This window comes from Dermacentor variabilis, chromosome 6 (assembly GCF_050947875.1).
Source record: "Dermacentor variabilis isolate Ectoservices chromosome 6, ASM5094787v1, whole genome shotgun sequence".
Taxonomy (NCBI): Eukaryota; Metazoa; Arthropoda; class Arachnida; order Ixodida; family Ixodidae; genus Dermacentor; species Dermacentor variabilis.
In genome coordinates this window covers 91328722-91352005 of record NC_134573.1, presented here as the reverse complement: position 1 = coordinate 91352005, position 23284 = coordinate 91328722, and positions in this window count along the sequence as shown.

The following is a 23284-nucleotide window of genomic DNA, read 5'->3' as shown; positions in this document are numbered from 1 at the left end:
CGCTGGGTTCGGTAATCGGGTTTGGGTTTTGTCCGTGCGGCGAGATTGTCACAGGCGAACAACGCATGTTGCAGTATACGACAGAGTGACAAAAAGGCAGTGGCACTTCAGAGAACCATTGTGGCACCACTTACAATAGGCGCCAGTAGAAATGCTGAGGGTATCGTGTCATCAGCTTGGGCGAAGTACTGCGCGAAAGTGGGAGAAAAACGTGGCGGAGAGAAATGCAGCCCAAATAAAGGAGAGAACTTTGTAAGTGAGTGCACCCGGATCGAGATTGCAAATCCATTGTCCGTCGTAGCGCAGAAGAAAATCGCTGTTAGAAAATTAGACAAGATCCTGAATAACCAAGGGGAGGTTTATAACGCAGGCAACAGAAAATGAAGTAAGTTGCACGCGAATTTATGAGGCATGTAGAGCAACAAAGTCTTGATGCTGAAGGCAGTTAATTTGAAAACTGCTAAGCACTCCGTGAAAAGTACTATAAGGGAGAAGCAGAGAGCGCTAAGCACTTGGATCTCAGACAAATTATAGACACAATGCTGGAATCATAAAGCAATTTTTTTCTGCTACACTTTAGGCATCAGATGGTTAAGTATTTTTGAACTTCTAGGGCTACGCTGACAGCGCTGTAAAGCAAGTTACCCTTGCCCTACTTGTATTACGTGCGTATGTTATGCCACGAAAATAAAGTAATATGATTGGTTTGAAAAGTGAACTGTTTCATCTTGAGTCACCTTACACGCACAAGAATCTCATCGCCAAATTGAGTTATTAGGTTTCGAATTTCAGAGATGACGGTAATCTACGGCAAATCTGTTGTTCCTCCATACCACAAAATTTAGGTCTATAAAAGCTCTACTTGAGAGGAGATATAAGCCAACTTCATACGAGCTGCTGTCTGTATCACCAAGTATGCATTTCTAGAGGAACTATGTTTTCCTTCTTCCTGCACTCCGGACCACGCGTATTTCTCTGGCGGCCTCAATACACGTGCTGGTGCCTTCTAGGAAATGCGCCTCAACCGAAACTGATGCGCTTTTTTCTTATTGGTTATGATAACCTGATGCTATATTGAGTCTTTGTCGACTTTTCTCGTATAGCCTTAGGTTTCAAGCTTATGTCAATTACCGTTTAGTTCCGTTATGTGACAAACAGAATGTCGAAGCTGTAAGCAAGGTAATACACGAACAAAACTACACTGAGTCAGTCCACTAACTCAGTGTGTGCAGACCCGCTGCCGGGGGCATCATTTATGTCCTATTTCTCTGGCGCATTCAGAAGGCCTGAATCTTGCGGGCTGTCAAGATGTTCGCGATGACAGAGTGGCTTCTTTCTTTTCTGACAAAGGTTTAAGAACACATTTTCTGCTTACTGCGGCTTTGTGTTTGCTCATATTTGGCGACCATATTGCATTTTATGCTGCAGAGTCTTACGTGGCATTGTTACTTTTCTGGTTTGTCAAGAAACACACGCAACGTTGGATTCGTCTGCGTTATTGCTGATGTTCATATGGCGCCCTCCAGGGCATAATTAACGCCAATCTCAAAAGTCATGCTTAGTCCTAAAGCTGGTGACAAAAATAATAACGTAATGTGACAGGCGCATTATCTGTGTCTTCTGCTTATTGTGAGAAGCGCCGACAAGTGTGCCTTCGTATCCTTTTAGTGTGAAAAACCTGACAAATAACCGAGCCATACGTTGCTCTAAACCATCCGAACAATAAAATTTGAGCTCATTGAAAAATTTGAGCCAGAACAAAATAGCCACATGAGCAAATTCTTAAAAGCACACTAAATGCAAATACTAAGTCGACAGTGACTGTTTAAATACCATTCCAGAAACTTCTAAACGCTTGTTTTGTGGCAAGAAAATACTTAGTTTACGAGAAAATTGCGTCTGAAGGGTCCGAATACCATTTTCGAAATTCAAATTTTCCGCGACGAACCGGGGGAGTGGTGACATTGCATAGACCATCATCACCCCTTGCTGCCGTCGGTGAATAAAACGGCGCCCGAAAGACCGCGCTACTGAGCCAACACAGAAGGGTGGATTCGCCGCTGCACCTACTTTTCGGTCAAATAACACAGACCGTTCGAGCAACCCGCGACATCTCATGGAAGTTGAATTTTGCGCTACTTGCAGTTTGTGCGAGTTTCGTGAGCCAGAGGAACCAGCGCAATACTATGTGACAACGGAACTACTGAAACGCGAAAGTGTGGCCGGTTCAGAGTCGAGCGAGAACGAAACCTTTCTCCAACCGCATCGTTGCCAAGGGTAATTTCAATGAGTACTTTTTTTTATTAAAGTGTAACAGAACTGGACCAAGTAGTGTTTTATTCCTTCTTATAATACAACAGAAATATTTTTTTTTGCAACGCGTGGCTGGGTACCACTGACTAAATTTAACTGAGGAGTGCTTTCCTCATCGGGCGAGTGCTTGAGAGTGCCGGAGGAGTCTCTAATCATGGCCTGCATTTAAATAAATTTCTGGAGTATTAGGGCTGTGTTCGCGATGATATTGACGCATTGGGGATTCTCAAACACTAATCTATCACATTACTTGACCTGATATTTGCCTTTAGTGTCCCTTTAAATAAACTTAAGGAAAAAAATATCGGTCTCTATAAAAATACAGCTATAGTTAGGCTCGTGTGTTCGGCAGTCGTTGTTGCCTCATCGATTTACGGGTTGCGTTTTACATTGTAATGCAAAACAACGGCTATGATAGGCGCCTTAACCGAGAAATATATATGTAATAAATATGCCCATCTTAAGCTCTTTAATACCTTCCTAAAGTTCGAAAGATGAGCACTGTCTCCTTCTGTTCCTTTTTTAAGATTGCATCATTGTAGCATGGCCGAGTTCTAAATCTAAATCGCCTGCAATGTGGCCAAAAATGAAAATTACCGAGCGGAAGAGAGATATGCAAACTGGGTGAACGGTGAAGACCATGGCATGTGACTGCCTGAACTCGGATTGCAGCGAGAGACTGCAGAGTGGCAAAGCGAAACCCGATAGCTTGGATCATGGAATGCGCTTGATAAAAGAGCATCGCAATTCCACAAAGTGCCCTTTAAGTCTGCCATTATCTACACTGATACATGTTCATTCTGACTGAATCACATTGCACGAGCACTGATTGGGCTAAAAAGTAAAAAAAAACACGAATGAGGTTCAAGTCTAACACGTAGCATCAATGCGGATGAGCTGGAGCTGCAATGTTGTATTTTGGTGTGTTCTTCATCGTCTGTATTCAAGCAATATCAAAACAATATTTCGATCTTTATTTCTGGCCTACCCTCCATCATTCCCCGAAGGCCATCCCAAAGAGTTTATGAAGTGGGACAGGGGAGCGGCGGCCCGACAGGCTGAAATAAGCGAACAAAATCACAGAACCAGCATTTCTGCAGGCCGAAGTGAAAACGCAAGCACAAGTACTGAAGTAAATGTGGAATGAATGGAATGGTGTCTTTTATTTATTCCCAAGAAGTCTTGCACACCCTTCCCATAGAAGCGATTCCATTGAGTTCCAATGTCTATCTTTCGTTCAATCCAAAAGCCTGCGTGAAAGGGAGCATTGTTATGTCGCCACTCGGACAGTATGTCGAGGGGACGTGGAACTTCGAATAATGGTGACCAGAACTTCAGCGGGTCCACCCGTATTTGAAAGCTTTGTATGGTAAGGAATAAAAAAACTCATTATGTGCCTCTTTGCAGACGTGCGTGGACGACAATGGAGCATCGCACCGCGTGGTGTGATTCGTCAGCTTTTCTTTTGGGCTACTTATTACTTTTTTTCTTGATTGCAATGCGCGTTTACGTCACTCTTCATGTTCAAAGAGCGACATGTTGTATATTTCTTTCACATAACTTAATCCTCGATGATTTATTTTCTTGCACATTGTATCTAAACAAGCAATTCGTACATAGGAAGGCTATCTTTCTGAGATAATGTTTTTCGTGGCGCTTTGGGGTTTCCAAGAATATGCCTGATGAATTTCAACAGGCTGTGCGATTACAATACTGCTACACGCGATTGCAAGACGTCATTCTTGTGCACATACATATGCTCTATGAGAATTTCAATCGGCCTACAGCATATAAGTTAATTTGTTGACCAAATGCGGTGCGTACCAAGCTGATTGCTTGGGCGTAATTATTTAATCACCTTGTTCTGCTCATATTGGCTGCATCAATGAGTATAAAAACGGTGCAGAGCACTTCGGGCCGAAGTTACCTTGGTTGTGTATAGCATAAACCGGAAATGTGCCTTTCATTATACAAAAGCAAAACAGGCGAATACTTCTGTAGTAAGCCGAAGAACAGTTTCAGATGTAAGAAACACTGCAATGCTTCCTTGCAGCGTAAAGTGTCCACTCATGGAGGCAAAGATTTTGGCGTAACCTTTATAAGGGAGAAGGGGGTGTGGCAGATGTCTAAGGACTTTCTTTCGCGCCCACATGTCGGTGACAGCTAGTTCAAGTTTCAAGCATGTAAAGATCTAATAATTTCATGTTTGCTCTCTCGTTATTTCGCTCTTTTTTGTACAGGGAGAGTTGTGTGCATGTGGAGGGGAGGAAAGGGGCGAGCAACATGTTCCGCAATTATTGATAGTGCGCTTATGCATTCTTGCTTGTTCAAGCAAATGCCGAGGGCGAATGAGCTCACGTGTCTTGTCTTCCTTTTTTACCTTACGGGTCATTTGGTTTAAATTGGTTTAGGAGTAGTTTTGGGGCAATAATCTGCAGCGTTTACATAAATAAATTATTTTGGTGCTGTTGAATTTTGTACACGACTGATTGAGTGAGAAACCTTTCCACCTAGTATTAACAATAACATTTCAGTCGAGTTTACTAAGCAGCGCGTTTCTTTAGGTGTTTAGTTTTCCTATTATAAATACTTCAAATTTCTAAAGGCATGAGATAAAGTAACTTTATAATGCTTTCACTGAATGATGGGAGCAGTATGCTGTAACCTTTAACATTTTCCTCGCTGAAGCTAATTTAATGACACTTGAGCAATATTTTAGTTTTTGTTGTTTTGTCTTGTTGAAACTGGAGCACTGACATAAGCACGATATTATGACTTCGATGTCTAGTTTAAGTCATATTTTGATAGGAGTAGACAAAGCTAACGAAGTATGTAAGTAGTGTTTCTGTATTCGCTTTATTTCTAGTGTTGGTCAACTACTTGCTGTTGCGGTAGTTGGTTAGTTAGTTACGCGTGGTTCTATGGCGCAAAAACAACTACGCCTATAATGCATCATGCACAGGATGAGAATAAATTATTTTATAAAACTTCCTAAAGCAATAAAAATTATGACTTTAGAGTTTTTTTAGGAAACCTGTTCCTTTCAGAAACTTAGAAATATCGTCTAGAGACAGTTGTGCATTTTTAGCTAGGATCAGGGAGGGATGAAGGTGTGTTAGTGTTTTGTAAAGTTCATAAAACTATTCCGGTCTTTCTTCCTCATTCAACGCCGAACATGTTATTAAAATGTGATGCATACCTAGAGGCTGTTATCTTTGATTACAAATACCCGCCGTGGTTGCTCAGTGGCTATGGTGTTGGGCTGCTGAGCACGAGGTCGCGGGATCGAATCCCGGCCACGGCGGCCGCATTTCGATGGGGGCGAAATGCGAAAACACCCGTGTGCTTAGATTTAGGTGCACGTTAAAGAACCGGAGGTGGTCAAAATTTCCGGAGTCCTCCACTACGGCGTGCCTCATAATCAGAAAGTGGTTTTGGCACGTAAAACCCCAAATATTATTATTTGATTACAAATCGCTTGTTCTTCATTTTTCAATAAAACGTTATGTGTTAGATGGTGTGTGTCGAATGCGAACGCGACATAGAATAACTTCCATGAAGCGTTCTTGGTGGCATGATTCCTTCCACTCCTGCAGTATGGGCTCTACTATTTGTAGTTTGTTTTTAACTTGAGATTTCCAATCAATTTGCCACTTTCAGGTGATCGCAGCACAGACCACACGGACACAGTCCTTGAATGGAAGATTTATTTCTGTTAGTCTGTATTTCTGTAGTCTGATAGTCTGTATTCTGTATTTCTGTTAGTCTGTTAGTGTGCTGTCTCTGCGGTATATTTGACCACCTTTTCATTTGCCGGGATTCCGACGTTGCTTGGAACCCAATACAGACGAATTAATTTACCATGTTTTCAGTTTTGCCAAGCATTCTCAGTATGCCACAGAGAAGAGTTTTGAACTGTGGTCTTCTATGGAGGGAATTATATGAATCGAGAGATTATTTGTAGACAACAGTTTTTTTTGTATTCTCTTGTTAGATTTTTTTGAAAGCCGTAATCATGGCGTATACATTGCATGTAAATGGGGAAGCAAACTGCGGCAACCTAAGACAACTTTCCCAATGTTCCGTTACGGCTGCGCTTCCGACATGTTCATTTGTCTCGGACCCGTCAGTGTAAAACTCGATGTAATCATTGTATTTTTTTCGTAATTCTGAGAAATCTTGCAGTATGCGTTCACGCGGTGTTTCTTGTTCCCTGTGTGGTGTAAGAGTAAAACCACAAGAATGCGCGAAAACGTACAATGGGGGCAGTCTCTTTGGTCTTTCGGCGACCCGGAGAGCCTCGTTCGAAACGTAGTTTCGAAACATTTCTTCGAAACGAAGGGTAAGTGCTGTCACGCTATGTCTTTTGTTGGCGTAATGCATTCTGTTCGAGGTGCAAGTGAGAAGAACACGGTATATATGATTAGGTAGAGCTGCGATTCTGAGTATGTACGAAATTCTGAGCAAGGCTCTTCCCATGTTCCCGACAGGGTTCCTCACTGTCAGCATATAGCCTTTCTTCTGGTGAGGTGCTGTACGCACCAGTTGCTAGGCGTAGTCCCTGACTGTGTGTGGGATCAAGTCGTTTGATTACGACTGCCTTGCTGACCCGTAAACTATGCAGCCGCAGTCAAGAATGCTGCGCATGACAGAATGGTAGACACGCAACGGGTAAGTTCGGTCGGTGCCCCAATGCTTACGTGATAGGACCTTCGGGATGTTAAGCGGTTTACCTTAGTTTTTAGACTGGTAACATGTGCGATAAAATTTAGTTTCTCATCAAAACAATTCCTAAAAGCTTTTGTTCGAGCTTAACTAGCAGTGGGCTTTGATTTAATTTTAGAGCTGTGTCCGGGTGCACCCCATTGGGATAACGCGGCTGCCACAGTTCTTTTTTTTTTCATAGAGAAACAGAATACATTTTTACCGGCCCATTGTGTCAGCCTGTTTATAGTTATCTGTTTATTGTTATCTGGATTCCTCTTTCACCTATAGATATACTTGAGGCACGGCATGCAATTTGAAGGCCGTCGACGTATAAAGAGTACATAATGTTTGGACGGTATACGTTGAATTTGTGGAGTTCACCTTCGCCACGAAATGTGTAGTGCTTAATACGCAACCCTTTGTGACATCACTTTCTTGTACAAAGACTCGGCGCAATGTTGCACCCAGACGCTATTAATATGTTTTGTTTGATAGAAAATTGGATAGGCAGTTGAGCTTCTGTCACGTATTCGTCGTATTGCTAGATCTTGTAAAATACCATACCTCCATGTGGTGTGGGCTTCTTCTAGGTCGAAACAGATGGCTAGGCAGTGTTGTTTGTAAAGTGATGCCTCACATATGGTATGCTCAAGAGGAACAAGATGGTCAGTTATTGAGCCGCCTTTCTTGTAACCGCACTGGTGAGTATCTAGTGAGTTATCTGTTTCGAGAACGTGTGTTAATCCTATATTTATTATGCTTTCATATGCTTTTTCAAGGCAGCGTGTTAGTGCTATAGCTCTATAGCTGCGGGGAGTATTTGGTAACTTTCCGTTTTCAGGAAGGGAACAACAACTTTGCAGGTATTTCACCGGTTTCCCTTATAGCGTTGAAGAAACGCATCAAGGTATACGCCGCTTTTGGGTACAGGTAGGCCAGCATAGTGTAATGTATTTAATGTAATCTTCGCACCCGAGGAGATTAGTCGGTTTATTTCATAGAGCGTTAAGTGGGCAATAAATGTGGTATCTAAAGTTTCCGTTGTTCGAAGCTTTTGTTTTTCTGCGGACGGTGTCTTTTAGGATGGTTGCGGAATATTTTGCTGAGCTAGATATTGTTAAGTGTAGCTGATGCCGAATGCTATTTAAAATTTATTAACAGGGGAGATAACGGAGGCCAAAATGGTGATGCTATATCAAGCGGGCCCAGACGTCATCTTCTTTCTCCTCAGTGCAGCCACACTGTGGTGGCTGTTCCGTATAATCACCCTCAGCAGTAGAAGCACCATCCCGGTGCTTATTCTACACATCAGCGTTGAAAGGTGAGTGGTATGGCTTTAGTCTCGCCACGTGAACGATGTCACTTGAAGCTGACGATGACGCTTAGGGGTCGGCGAGGATGGTTTCATACGTGACATCGGTCACTTGTCGCACCACACGGTATGGGCCAGTGCAGCGTGACAGCAGCTTTTTGGAAAGGCCCACACGTCGAATGGGCGGCCAGAGAAGCACCAGAGAACCAGGAGAAAAGTGCACGTCAAGATGGTGGCAATCATAGAGGTGTCTCTGATGCTCCTGCGAGGCCTCGAGACGGGTGCTGGCGCGCGTCGTCGGCGTGTGCGATCGGGTCGCGGGCGTATACAGTGGGTGAACGTGCGGGCGAGGGCAGCAAAGTGTCCAAGGGCATCGCGTGTTCTCGGCCATATAGGACATAAAATGGGGAATGGCCAGCCGTGTCGGGACGCGATGAATTATAGGCGAACGTCGCATATGGTAAGCGGAGATCCCAATCGTGGTGGTCGGTCCCAGCGTACTTCGAAAGCATGTCGGCGATGGACCGGTTGAGGCGCTCCGTGAGGCCGTTGGTCTGTTTGTGGTAGGACGAGCTGAACTTGCGCTTTGTCGAGCAGGAGCCGAGGATGTCCTACACGACTGCTGAGACAAAGCTGCGGCCTCGGCCAGCGAGTAATTGGCGCGGACCACCCTGCACTAAAATTATGTCGCAGAGAAGAAAGTCAGCAACGTCAGTAGCACAACTTCTTGGGAGGGCTCCGGTGATTGCGTACCGCGTCCAAGGAAATGGTCCAAGAAGGTCTAGAACAACACGGCAAAAGGGTTCCGGTGGGATGTCGATCGGCTGGAGACATCCAGCTGGAGGTGTGGAGGGCTTCTTCCGGCGCTGATAGGGCTCACAAGCGGCAACGTAGCTTCGCAGGGAGCGCGCGAGACCCGGCCAAAAGAATCGACGGCGTACACGGTCGTATGTGCGCGAGACGCCCAAGTGTGCAGCCAAGGGAGCGTCGTGAAATTGATGGAGGAAAGTCGAACGCAGGTGTCATGGAATGACGAGCAGAAGGTCAGGGCCTTGTGGACCGAAGTTGCGGCGGTATAATGTCCCCTGCTTGAGAAGAAACCTCTGGACTGAGGCGTCGCCAGGCCATGACTCCAGACGATCAATAAGGGCTCATAATGAAGGATCGTGGAGTGGCTCGTTGCCGATTTGAAGCAACTGGGACACAGAGAAAACGCAAGCGATGGCGTCCGCATCAGCATGTTTATCGACGGGGTAGCTGGACAAACAATCGGCATCCTGGTGCAAGCATCCCGTCTTATATATCATGGCGAAGGTATATTCTTGCAGGTGTAACGCCCAGCGAGCGAGTTGTCCCGTGGAGTCCTTGGGCGAGGACAGCCAGCAGAGAGCGCGGTGATTAGTGATGACACAGAATGGGCGTCCGTACACGTATGGACGAAACTTCGCAACAGCCCACACAAGAACGAGGCACTCGCGCTCTGTGCTTCAAAAATTGCGCTCGGCGGGTCATAGAAATCGGCTGGCATAGGCTATAACGCGATCATGTTCACGCTGGCGTTGTATTAACACTGCACCTATGCCGTTACTACTGGCATCAGTTCGAACTTCCGTTGAGACAGATGGGTCAAAGTGGGAAAGAACTGGGGGTGTGGTGAGGAGAGTATTGAGCTGCGAAAAAGATGCGGCATTGACAGGACCCCTAGAAAATGGGGCGTCTTACTTCAAGAGGTTGGTGAGGGGACGTGCAATGGTCGCAAAATCCTTCACAAAGTGTCGGAAATAACAGCACAGCCCTAGGAAATTGCGAACGTCCTTGGTAGACTTCGGAGCAGGAAAGCTTATAGCGGCGCAAGTTTTGTCCGGATAAGGTCGCATGCCTCTGGCATCCACAAAGTGTCCGAGGACGGTGATTTGGCGGTGAGTGAAGTGACATTTTGACGAGTTCAGCTGGAGACCGCCGCGGCGGAACACGTCAAGAATCGCTCTAAGACGGTCTAGATGCGTGTTGAATGTGGGCAAATAAACGATGACGTCGTCCAGACAGCACAAACTGGTGGAACACTTGAACCCCTGAAGGAAAGAGTCCATCATTCGTTCGAAGGAGGCGGGTGCATTACAGAGACCGAAAGGCATCACCTTGAATTGATAAAGACAGTCTCGGGTAACAAATGCAGTATTATCTCGGTTCATGTCGTCGACGGGTATCTGCCAGTAGCCGGACCATAAGTCAATAGAAGTAGGCGGCACCGTACAGGCAGTCTAGAGCGTCATCAATACGTGGCAAAGGGTACACGTCCTTTTTTGTGATTTCGTTCAGGTGGCGATAATCTACACAAAATCGCTTCGTTCCATCCTTTTTGAGTGTGAAGTGCTGGGTTAATATGTCTACTTGTTCCTGTAAACTTGTATGCGTGCCTGAAGTGTTGAGTATGCGGATTGTGTAGGGAGCATAGTCGCTCCTAAACATGAGAATCTGGCCCCACATTCTCTTGAATACGGTTAAGTTCATGAAATATAACTTTTGCATAAGCTTTGTTTCGGCTGGAGTGCGCATATACCTTGCTTTCGCTTTTTTGAACGACAGAAGATTATCTTGGATTGGGTAGCATTGGAAGGCACCCCACGCTTTGTTTTTAATTTTTTTAGCTTCTGTGCACCCGTTCGCACACCAGGGTTTCGGTTATCTTTACTTAAGAATCCAGTATATTGGGGGTTAGATAGCCTCTTCCGCCGCAGCAAACTATGCAAGCATTAACCCTCTCATTCGCTTCGTCTATGCTTAAGTAATCTAAGGTCGCTTTATGCAGACTCGCTTTTTCGGTCAAGAGAGGCCAATATGCTGGATTAAGATTTCAATGGAGTGCTCTAGAAGGTAGAAAAGCTAGCATTCATGTTAGTTTTATATATCCTGGCATATGGTCAATACCGTAGGAATGAGCTATTACATTTGATTGGAGATCAGGGAACAGAGGTGGAGAGCACAGCGCCAAATCGGTGCAACTCATAGCTCCTGTGCTTGGGGAGCAAAGCATCATGCAGAGGATGCATAATGTGCCTCCCCTGACTCCGTTCGGGAGGGCTGGAGTTCCAACACTAGGTCCTGCAGCAGGGCCTGAGTGCTGACCGACTCCATATGCGGTACTCGTCCTCTCTGTACCGCTTGGCTATAAGAACCCTTGTACGCAAACTCGCTTCGCCTCCTTGCTTTAATCCATAGGATATTCTCTTTTTTTCATGCATTGATGTCTTTTTTTTTCCACACAGGACAGGCAGTAAAATGTTCGGTAGCCATGCTGGCCGCCCACCTTGGAGCCCAACCAGGGAGTGCATTTCGAGCACTAGCCATACGTAACTGCTATAACAATACGTGTCCAGTAAAGGAACGCTGATCACGAATGGTTGACTGCTGCCACAAAGAAATTTGGAAGTAAATGGAAGAGATAAGGAGGCAGAATAGATAAAATGAGAGATAAATACGAATGTTTAAGAGGGGGACAGGAAAAGGCGACTGCCGATTTCCTCCAGGTGGGCCCGTCTGGATGTGCCGTCTACGTGAAGCAGAGGCCGAAGAGGTGTGTTGCCTCCGCCGGGGGGCCGTAGAGGTTCGAATACCGGAAATCGGCTCGACTCTCGCGAACCCCTTTCCCCAGACACGCGTAAGCCGCGCACGGCTACACACGGGAGGTTCCAACACTCGAGTGCTCGGGTATACGTGGTGTCGCAACACACCAAACGCCTGCTGGCGGAGGCGCCCCTGCGAGGTTGGGGTGGCTGCTTAAGCATAATACCTAATATAAAGAAAGCAGAATAATTAAAGTTATAAACTCACGCACACAGTGAAATATGCAGCAGGAGCGCTCACTATACAAACTTCATCATTTCAGGCAAAATAAAACAGCCTACAGGCACATGTAAAACAGCTTTGCATGCAAGCACATGAAAATGTCACTACCGCAGTCTTATAGCCCTAGTGAGTGTGAACCACAAATTGGGGACTCGATGACTCAATAGGAGCGGAATAAATTAGCCCCCTTGGAATTATAACGCCTTTTGTCTACCCCCGCTCCCACTCCTCACTTTTTGCTCTGCCGTTTATATCTCTTTCTCGCCATTTCCCTTGGCTCACGTAGTGTAGCAAACTTGACAAAACCTAATTATTTTGCCTGATTTTTCATTCATCCTATGCGCCTTCTGTAGGCGCATAGGATGAATACATAGGCGCATAGGTAGAGAATACATGTCACAGCAGATTTACGGTTCTTGCAGCAGATTTACGGCTCTTGAGCATTAAAACCGTACCGTCACGTTTGGCTTGTGCTCGCGGAATGTTTGTGATAAAAATGCGCTTTCAAATCCAATTTCCGATGGGCGTTTGTGGTCATGAAAGGAACCGATTAGTGGCACCACGTCCCAGCGGCCGCGCATCGCATATTTGAAGACGTGTATTGCGTTAGTTTTTGCCTCTGTGCTCGCGAATCGGATTATTGCGGATCAGTTTATTGCGACACGTGGTCGCTGCCCGTGTAAGTAGAGCAACACCATTACTGCATTGGTAGAACGTTTAGTAAGGCGGACACAGGCACATACGTTCGCGTACGAATGCGATATGACGATTTCTTGTTTCAAGAAGAAGCTAACAGAAAATAAATTAATGAATAAAGGAAACCAATTTGAGTAAGCAAGCGCAAGGCCGCTTTGCCGGACAAGTAGTAGGGCCACAAACCAACTAAACTAACTTTTAGAAAGCCTCCAAGAATCGCCAGCTGCAACACGTGCCTATTGACCAAATGCTTTTCGGAATGTAATTTCTTGCAGAGTTTGATACTCGCTAAACACAATGAGCAAAGCTCTCCATTGCGTTACAAACAATCTGTATCCCGTGCCGCGGGAGAACCAGAATAATGTTTTAGTGCCAACTGCATACATTGTTATTATCAATGTATTCTGTAAATACCTTGTCTTTAGTGGTATCTTTGTTGCCTAAATCTTTATTTCGAGCATTATTTATGCCGAATCACTTGTCATCTACACATATGGTGGCTCCTCTGACAGCATACTGTACGCCTAAAGGTACTCGGACATTTGACTTATACCTTTCATGATGGTGAACCTGCGACACACAACTGATCAGTTACAAACGTACAACTTTCGCAAAATATTCGTTGAGAGATCAAACTGGTGCAAACTGCCGGGTGGTGTAACTGTTTTCATCCTAGGTGTATGGGCATGGTTGCTATAGCATTAAGATGCTGGCACAAGGATTTTGTTTCTACTTCTGGTCATAGTGCTGCCAAACGCTAACATGCTCGTCTGCCTAGAAATATGTGCTCGGTTAAAAAAAAAAGAAAACATGTGGTCAGAATCTGCCTGGATCTGCTACAGAATATCTCGAGTCAGTGTCGCTTTATGATGGGAAACGTAATAAACCAGTAACTGAAGCGGGTTTCGTGATTTAAGTTCATGATTGTTTTGTTTTTCCCACTTAGTCGTTGGAGTTCAGTTTTGATGATTGTGATGGCCGGCCTTCGGCGGCCTATGTTTCTATGGTTTCTTCCTTAACATAGACAACAAACACTTTGCTTGACTCCGAACAGTTTGTCTTCGTCGAAGAGGAAGATTATCATGACAACGGGCGGTACGTATCGTTACCGCAATACTTTTTTTAATGGTGAACGCTACAATTTTATAAAATGTTTATGAATTGCTCCGACGATTACGATACTCTCTCATGAAAAGTTTGAGCGCTGATCGCTACGTATTTTCATTTCGCGATATATAATTTGGCTCGCGCGGAGGGTCTGTCGCGCGCGGCACGTTGCAAACGGAGCGAGCTGCTACGCGACCCCCTCGCTAATCTGGAGACCGCGAGTGACGCGTGAGCACGATTCACAGAAGCCACCACCACGGACAGACCTCCCAGACTACGTGCGCTACTCCGGCGTCATGTCGTGGCCGTCCTCGCCGCACTGCGGTTTTCTTCTCACGCTTTAGGCATACCCTCCTCCGCTTTCCGCGTCATTGTTCCGCTGCTCCTTTCTATTTGCTTTCGTACTCGCGTCTTTCATCTCCCGCTGCGCCCCTTGTTGCTTTAACCAGTCGCCGTGCTTTTCATGCCGACGTTCGCCGCAGGAGCGGGAGCCTAAGAGCCGCGCTCTATAAACCAAAGCGACTCTCTCAGAATGGTGCAGTCACCGAGAGGCACAGTGAACAGGCCATTCAATTCAAAAATAGTAAGTATAGGCTTAAAGTCTATCATCATGTCGCCAATTCTCCCATGCTGTTGAACTGCATTTAAGTCACCAAGCACACCCTACTGTGACATATAGGCGACCTTACAATATATAGTTCTTACGTGTGCAGGCTTTTATTGATGCTCATTGATTAGCAATTCTTTGTGAGCTCTTCTCAAGAAAAAAATATGTATTTTTCTTTGATATTTATCGTACTGCGGGCTGTGCGGGGTCCCAACGGAATACCAGATTTCTTAGAGTTGGTTATGTATTGTACTCGTCACATAGATGACTTAAGAGCAACTCCTCTGTTCAGCGAATAAGGTGCGACAAAAAAACTTGCAGTTTTCAATACGTCTCGTAGCGCTCGCACAGCTTATACCTACTATGAAAGATATCTCTTGTTTTGTTGTGCCTGTGCTTTTCCATTGAAAGCAATAAAAATTGAAGAACTTTCTTAACATATTAAGAGCTACAGCTTGTTGTGCGTCGTCCATCAAATTCTTAGAAGACACCAACTCCGTCTATCTTGCTCATAAACCGAGCTCTGAAAATTGGTACTCGCCGCATCCAACATTCCCTGTTCTTCCTCGTCTTGTGCTTTCCTATCTCCACCTAGGTGCTGTCGCCTGCACTGCTTGTCTTAGATAAAATGTTGAGTGATAAGTTTCACAGCTAAACGGCGATTACAGTAGTCTCGTGCTGCATTCGACATGACTGAAATGGTGCGCGTTTTGCGCTCTGGTGCTCACTGCTTGCTGTCGATGCACCTTTAAAGCGAAAACCTTAAGTGACTTGTTGCAAAGGCTCAGGCTCGAAAAAAGGAGCAGCTGGTCCAGTACAGAAAAATGGTGGACGAGTGGCAGAAAGAATCCCACCAGCAATGGCTCATACCCGAAAAAAATTTATAATCTGGAATGACTCATATACCCGTACGCTAGCAAAGATGCTATGGCTGAATATGAATCAAGACACGAAAGAAAAAAAAGAAATAATGACAGAAGAAAAGAAAAGAAGAAAATAAAAGCATCAGAAATTGCTCATACCCCCGTAAGCAAGCAAAGATACAATGGCTGAATATAAAAGAAAAACGAAAGAAAGAACGAAAGAAAGACCCAATGAATGAAAGAACAATGAAAGGAAGAACAAAGAAAGAAAGAACGAAAGAAAGAAAGAACGTAAGAAATGAAGAGAAATCACGGAAAGAAAAAGCGAACGAAAGGAAGAACGAAACACTTTTTAGACAGTACTTTAGGTGCCCGCATGTGTTATTGAGTAGATCGACCTATAGGGCATTGTGTTTACTTCACACTGCAGCTTGTTATGTCTTGCAAGAAGTCTGACTCCTACGATCGGATAAGTTCGTGCGTTACTACGTGTGCAGCAGGCTTTCGCCTGACGTGTTATAGCAGTGTACCCTGCTGCCGAGATTCTTTTAGTTCTATGATTTCCGTTGTCTCTGCACTATTCTTTGGTGTTCTATTACTCAACGAAGCCCTCTTGAATCGTTTGCGTTTTTGAAATCATTACAAGTTCCGCAAGGTTCTCAAATCACTCTCTACATTAGATTTCTCTCTCGGGGCACCAAAAATGCAGGCATCGAAAAAGTATCTGGTTTCGTTTATCGACTCGGAACCGATTCTTTGTGCAGCGCCAGCTAGAAACATTGTAATGGCTTAAAGAACTTCCATCGTTCAGTTAAATTTTGTAAAACAGAAACCTACATAAAAGACAGCACGGAGTAGAAATGACCACCACCGAATGTTACTGAGTGTCGTCACCATTATAAGCAGTGCCATCGCCGTCTTCACCATTGCCGTCATCAGCCTAATTACGTACCCTGCAGGACGATGACCTCTCCCAGTAATCTCCAATTAGCCTTCTTGTGCTACAGATGGTGGTATCCATGGTTTTAAATTTTCTCATCTCAGCCAACCTCCCAATTCTTTGAACTCCTCGGCTGCGCTTCTTCTTTCATGGCACCCATTCTGTAATTGCAACATACTATCGGTTATCCTCTCTTCACATTACGTGTCCTATCCAACTCCGTAACTTCATATTATTCAAGTGGAGTACCACCTACTCCTTTTTGCTTTAGAACTTGAACGTGGGCTACTTGGAATTTACTGCATAACATGTTTACCGCTAAAGAAAGACGAGTACAGAGAATGAAACATGGACGATCAATTTTCAAGGTTCCCCTCTACTTTTTGGTTCGCTTGGTTGCCTTTCTTACTCTTTTTTCAATCTCAGAAGGAGCCGTATTTACTTCCGTTATTTACAGCTGCTTCCAAAATGCATACAAGTTACTTTAGCAAAACTGGTTAGTCTATTCAAGCCTGAAATCGACACTTTCAGTAGGAATCAGTATCCGCACAACATATAGAGGTGCAAGGGCATCTTTTAAGGGTGACGTTACCATCCTCTTTCATGCTTGCAAGTCCGCCTGTGCAAATCCGCTTGCCTTCTGCTACATTGCAGCAAGATATTGACGAAAAAAGTATCACAAGTGCGCAGGCACGTGGGAAACAAGTGTTTACTACTTAGAAATGATAATAATGAAGCTTACATGAGCGCTTATTGGCCTGTAGCCAAGTTGATCATATTAGCCTTTTCGGTTCTATAGTGTCCAATTGGGCAAATTGTTTTTACTCCTTTTTAGCATTAGCTTAGCTGCAATTAGGTAAAATGTCCAGCCCCGATTCCAAGTATCAAGTAGACTGAAGTGTAGTCGGTTCTTTAGGCGCATTACTCCTGTAAGCATTAGTGAAATTTGCCACCAATTCGGTCTATGCCGTCGAGTCGTGACATACGACAAAAGGCGACCGTCAAATACATCTCGAGTACTGGACTAAGGCAAATTAGAGCATGCAGCATCAAGAAACCAACATACCATGCGATCTTAGATCTTCCTATATTTCTTTTGACCAATAACAACGGCTTTCATGAGCAATTTACAAGTTTGCATGGAGATGCTGCTTCCAGCGTCTAAACGGTGTATTTAAACTAAATATGGTGTTTTCACGTTCATAATGTACCTGTCGGTAATAAGAACCGGCTTGAAAAGCTGTTATGCACCATAGCGCGGTTCGGGTCTGAACAGGTTATAAACATTTATTAGCTGTGAAGGGAACAAGCACAGACGTAATGAAAACAGCGAGTGAGTTGCTGGTAGCCTTGTCAGCGCTATTTCCATTTCAGTTGTGTTGGCTCTGCGGCAGAAATGAAAGTAGCTCACCGGAAACAAAACATGAGCGGCGGCCATCAGGTTCCACTCTATAAATTGACAGCCGTTGAAAAACAGCTGCATTGGGGGAAATTGTGGACAATCTTCAGCCACCGCACTGATCTCTTGCCGCGAAGCTCTCAACGAAGGCTTCCGGTGAAGACGAACAGAAAAAACATGTAAGATACAAATAAAACGGATACGTTTAATATGTCACGGTGCTCCCGACTTGGCAAAAATCAGGAAAAAAGTTTCAGAAAAGAATGCTTAAAATGAAGCCACAGAGAAACAACCATCGAGATCATCCAATTTGGGGCGCGTTCAAGCTCAGCGGACACTCTCACCGTTTCGAGAACGCTTGGCGATAATGAAGTTTAGTGCCAGCGTAGGACGCGTTTCAGTACCTCCGCGAAGCATTCGCTCGGAAGAACCGTAACAAAAAATATCTGCGCAAGCGCGCTGTGATGCAGCCCTTGCGAGCTTTATCGTTGAATCTCCACTTACTCGTATTTCTTTTTCTGTTCTACCGAAAGTGTTCACGCCTGCGATGTCTCTCTCGGCTTCCTTGGTCAGACTTTGATGGCCTTAATTTTCTTGAAGCTGCGCCTGTCTGTCTTTAGTGGAGTCCACTCTAGCCTACTGTTCTTGTTGTCCAATAGTATGGACTACTCCTCCCCCCCCCCTTACTTTCTTTGTCGAAATAACGTTGCGGTTTCCTATTTTTTGAACGCGTTTTCCTTTTTTTAAGATATTGTGCTGCGTTAGACAATCACAACAAGCTCAAACGAAAATTGGTGTTAGCTCTTTCCGCACTATAAAGAGCAGGAAATGTGATGCGGATATTGTGCCAGCGTTCTGGCACAATGTCACATATGGCACATATTCTGTGGCATAGGTGTGTCTTTGATATTTCGGCCGTATATGGAATTCTCAATGCTCTCAACTCAAACTCATGTTTAGCTACGCTCAGAAATATACAAACTAGCTTCTTTAGTAAGCCTCGTTTCACGTCATTTAGTCTTCTTCAATGTCTCGCACGATGTTTAGAAATCGAAGCTCGAGTATTTACTAACCTCAAGGCTAATTTCTCTGTCATGTGATCTTAAATACTCTCGCAATGTTAAGCAAGCACCAGCGAAAAAGATAATTTTTTGTTTGCTTAAAAGTGCTGCCTAAAAGGATTACTTGGCTGTTTGTGTATGACGCTCTCCGGATGCGAAACTTATAAGGCTTCCCCCCCCCTCCCCTATAGTAAACTGCACACTGATTTTTCGCAGTTTGTTGTCTCACTTTCATGTACGACCGCTACTTCTTTATTTATTCTCATTAACGTTTACGCTCCTCATCATGCACCGCTAGATGGCCTATTACAATGAGAGTCGGTTATGCGTGTCACATTAAGACAAATGTAATATACCAAATCAGGGGCATTTTAACACTCAACTAGATTAACCTGTTAGCGTGATGCTCACATTAAACACGATAAACATACACATTAAAAGTCGACAATTAGCGCAATTTATGTTTAGAAGCGACCTAAAGATTGCTAATATTCAGATTCAATAGGAACTGTTGAAACATTACGCACCCGAAATTGGATCGACGATTCCTTAGCTGCCCGGTTACTAAGCAGCACAGGTTTCCTTTCTTTTTCTTCTATAGAAAATGACAATTTTTGGGTCGTAAGTACCTTAAACTCTCTTTTTCTCTCAAATCAATATGGACGTAAATCTCTGAAATAAAAGTGGCTGATGAAACTTTCCAGTAAAGTACGTTATAGCAAGTGATTTTGTTCAGCTTACCTGAATAGTTCCACATTACGCTCTGGAATCAATTTTATCAAAACATATCTCACATACGATTTTTTCCATTAAACTAAGCGCAACAGAAAGACGTTAAGAGGTTCCACTTGTTTTTCTTTTCCTCAAGTGGAGGTATTTAGAAAACCTGCTGGCGTTTTGCAAGCCTCGGACAGTAATACAGTTCGCGTTATACATGACCGCGTCCCTGACTAATTCGTTACCAGACACACTAACAGTTTAAAGGAACTACATCGGGCTGTTTAGCGTCACCCGGAAGCGTCTATCCATGTTGAAAGCCCATCATTCATAGACAAAGAGACAGCGTTGTGCGTGCCTAGTCCATACATGATCTTATACTGGGAAATATTCCGAGTGTCAGGGATCCAGGCCAGCCACATTGTGAGTAGAAGAATAATGATAAAGCACAGGAGGGCAAATGTGTTTGATCCTATGATAGAAGACACGAAGCTCAATAAAATTACCTTGGTTTCTGCCATCGGTCGCACAAATGGGTCTGTCCCCTGTAATCTACGCGTGCCTGCCTTTATCATAGTACACCTGACAAGGACGCGCCTTGCTGAAAACCTGTGCAATGACAGATGCCTAAATGTATTTTCTTAAAGGAATCATAGATTTTGTGTCCGGGAGGAGCCACACACATTGTTTTATTGACAAAGGCGTGTTTTAGGACGGACGTGGACAAAAGTACAACCGTCTGGGCGAAAGCACAAGAAAGTTGTTGTACCCAAGTTATTCCGAAGATCAATTTTACGAAGATTATTTCGAAGATCAGTGACAGGTCGGCAGGGCATTCGCTGAACACCCGAACCTATTTTTGAAGGAGTTGGCTCGCGAGATATGTAAGGTGACGTTAAGCACCTTACAGTAGCAAAATTCTAACACGTCTGTCAGCGAACGACTTCTAAAGTAGTGTTCGAATGGCGCTTCTTGATTGAATGCGTGTAATGTGTACTTCCTTTGAACTCGTGGCTGTTGGCCGTATATCTCAGATTTCTCCGAGTTCTGAGAAACGAAGCCGCTACGTACTCGTAATCGTCAATTCTGCTACTCGGTACCTTGGTCCACTGACCTTGGCAGCAGTCAAAGTAGTAGAGGTTTAGGAAGTACTTGTAGCGATTGTTGCCCATGGTGTAATTTCAGTAAATGTAGTCACCGACTCATGAAAGAGCCTCAATTCACAACTCATGCAGGAAGTAGGTCTATCTTGCCTGTCAAGTTCGTAAGAACGACCCCTTACCCTGAAATGACTAATGGGCTCGTGGAAAGATTAACGAAATTTGTGAACTCATGATCAAGTGAATGGGCCAAAAGCTGCGACATTTCTGGAAACGCTACTTAGCACCCTCGTGCATCTCCGACCATGAAGTCTCACAAGCAAGTTTCACTTCCAGATCCTTTCATTTGATCTACGAGCAAAGCATCTGTAGTCCTCTCACAGTTGTCCGTGAGCTCATGACGAATGATGAGCTAGACGATGAAGTACGGACAACGTATCAGTACCTCAAGGATTTGCACAGCAGACTTCAAGATACATGTCCGTTGGCTCATGAATAACTTAAGAAAGCCCATCGAAAAAAAATTGTTATGACAGCAGTCAGTCCGCAAGTAAACGTCGGCGATTAACTACTAATTATATATCGGGATGTCAGAAATAAGCTAATCATGCCGTTGAAATGACGATACAGTGTTTTGCATAAGGTAAGCGATGTCGAATAGTTTACTGACATGGGTGAGCATTCGTTGTGTGTACGCGTGAACATTAGAAAGAAATACCAAGAGCGAGAGCACGAGGTTATACTTAAATTTGTCGTCGCCACTATGGGCGTAACGCAGTGTTTTGAATGATCCTGTTCTTTGAGTGATGTGGAATGCAACAAAGCAGTCATTTCCTGAACTGTTAAGGACACAAACTCAGAAGGAGGTAAAGTTACGAGTGAACATGTCTGTCGCAGAAGAATATGAAACCTTCCTCATCTGGAAGAGATTAGACGAGACATTTTCCGACCCTCCTGAAAAAACAGATGTGTTCGCGTGCTCCTGGGTTTTGCCATTCAAGCCGCAAACTACCCGAATTTCATTGCGTTCAAAAATTCCCCCTGTTCAGAAATTTCATTTGTACCTCTATAGTAATCCACCTGTTATTCAGTGTGACATATAATTAAAGTCATCCAAGCACGTGAACAGCGGTATTCTCAGTTTTGAGAATTTTTACTTGCTACATGGCTTAAGCGCCGAGCATTTTCGGGCTTACAAACGCGGGCGTTTGGTGCAGTTTGTAGTGAATTCAGTAGGTGTCTGGTGCATCGCCCACTACTTGTCATTGTCTTTCCAATTATTATTGCTGCAATTCCGTGCTACAAAGCTTTGCAACACACGCAACAGAAACACTAACATGAGCGACCGAACGCCTCTAATAAATGATTTATTTCATAAACGATGGGTGGAAAGCAGATGCGTGCATGAAAATCGCACGTGCATTTCAACTATCGCCAGCGCAAGCCAAGAGAGTATACACTATAGGTAAGTACATGTATTGCCTGCCTTTATTACGTTTTTAGTATCACATTTTCTTGTTTTGATGCCACTACAAAAGTCGCGTTCCTTTCTTGGGCTGAATTTGCCCGTTCCTGTGAGATCTGCTCGCTTTTTGCTGATGCAGCCATCTTAGCATGTCATGCGGATCATGTCACAAGATATATTGTAGAAACAATTCGCAGTTAAATGAACAATGCCTGAGCATAATTTCAATCTTACCGTCTCCTCCATAGAATGATTACCTGTAAGATGTTCGCTTTTGTTCTCGTGACTTCACTGCTCCCTTATGAGGGGCATTTCGGTGATATGCCTACATTGAAAGCACACTTGATGGATAAGCGCAGAAAATTGGATGTAGAACGCGAAGTGAACTGAGTTTTAAAACTGTCGCTCCGCTGCACTTTTATGGCCGCCACGATACTCCATTATTTTAGGGTCTGTCACATCTGTCGCTTGCCATGTAAACTCTATTACGCCGTGCGTAATGCCCTGGAGCTTCTAACAATTGCTATTGCAAGTGCTATCCTCGTTCGGGCACGTACGCACTCAATGAATGACTGCTGACATTACCTGCCTTGCATTTTTCATCAGCGTGTTGCGATACTGTTGTGTACTACGGCACGCTAACAATGAGTTCGATGGCCTTCGTTGCCTAGTTGTCTGCAAGCAAAATACGTGAGTGCTCAGTACGTACTGCGTGGTAGGCGTAGGTCTCATGAAAGCTGCTACAAGGGTTCAGCGGTACCCCGAAAAGGCCTGGCGTTCATGTGTGCTGCATATGTCGAGATGCTAATCCACCTGGACCTTAAGCACAAGATAAACGTACAAAGAAATTTCCAGAGCAAAAGGTCCAAATTAATTTCGTTTGTATGCCACCAGAGGTCGCCCGTTATTTTTCCGACCTATACACAAGGTATCATCATGATCATCATCAGCCTGTTTTATGTCGACTGCAGGACGAAGGCCTCCACCTGCAATCTCCAATTACCCCTGTCCTGCGCCAAATGATTCCAACTAGGGTCCGTCAATTTCCTAATCTTACCGCTCCACCTAGTCATCTGCCATCCTCGTCTGCGTTTCCCTTCTCTTGGTACCCATTCTGTAACCCTAATGGTCCAACTGTTATCTAACCGGCG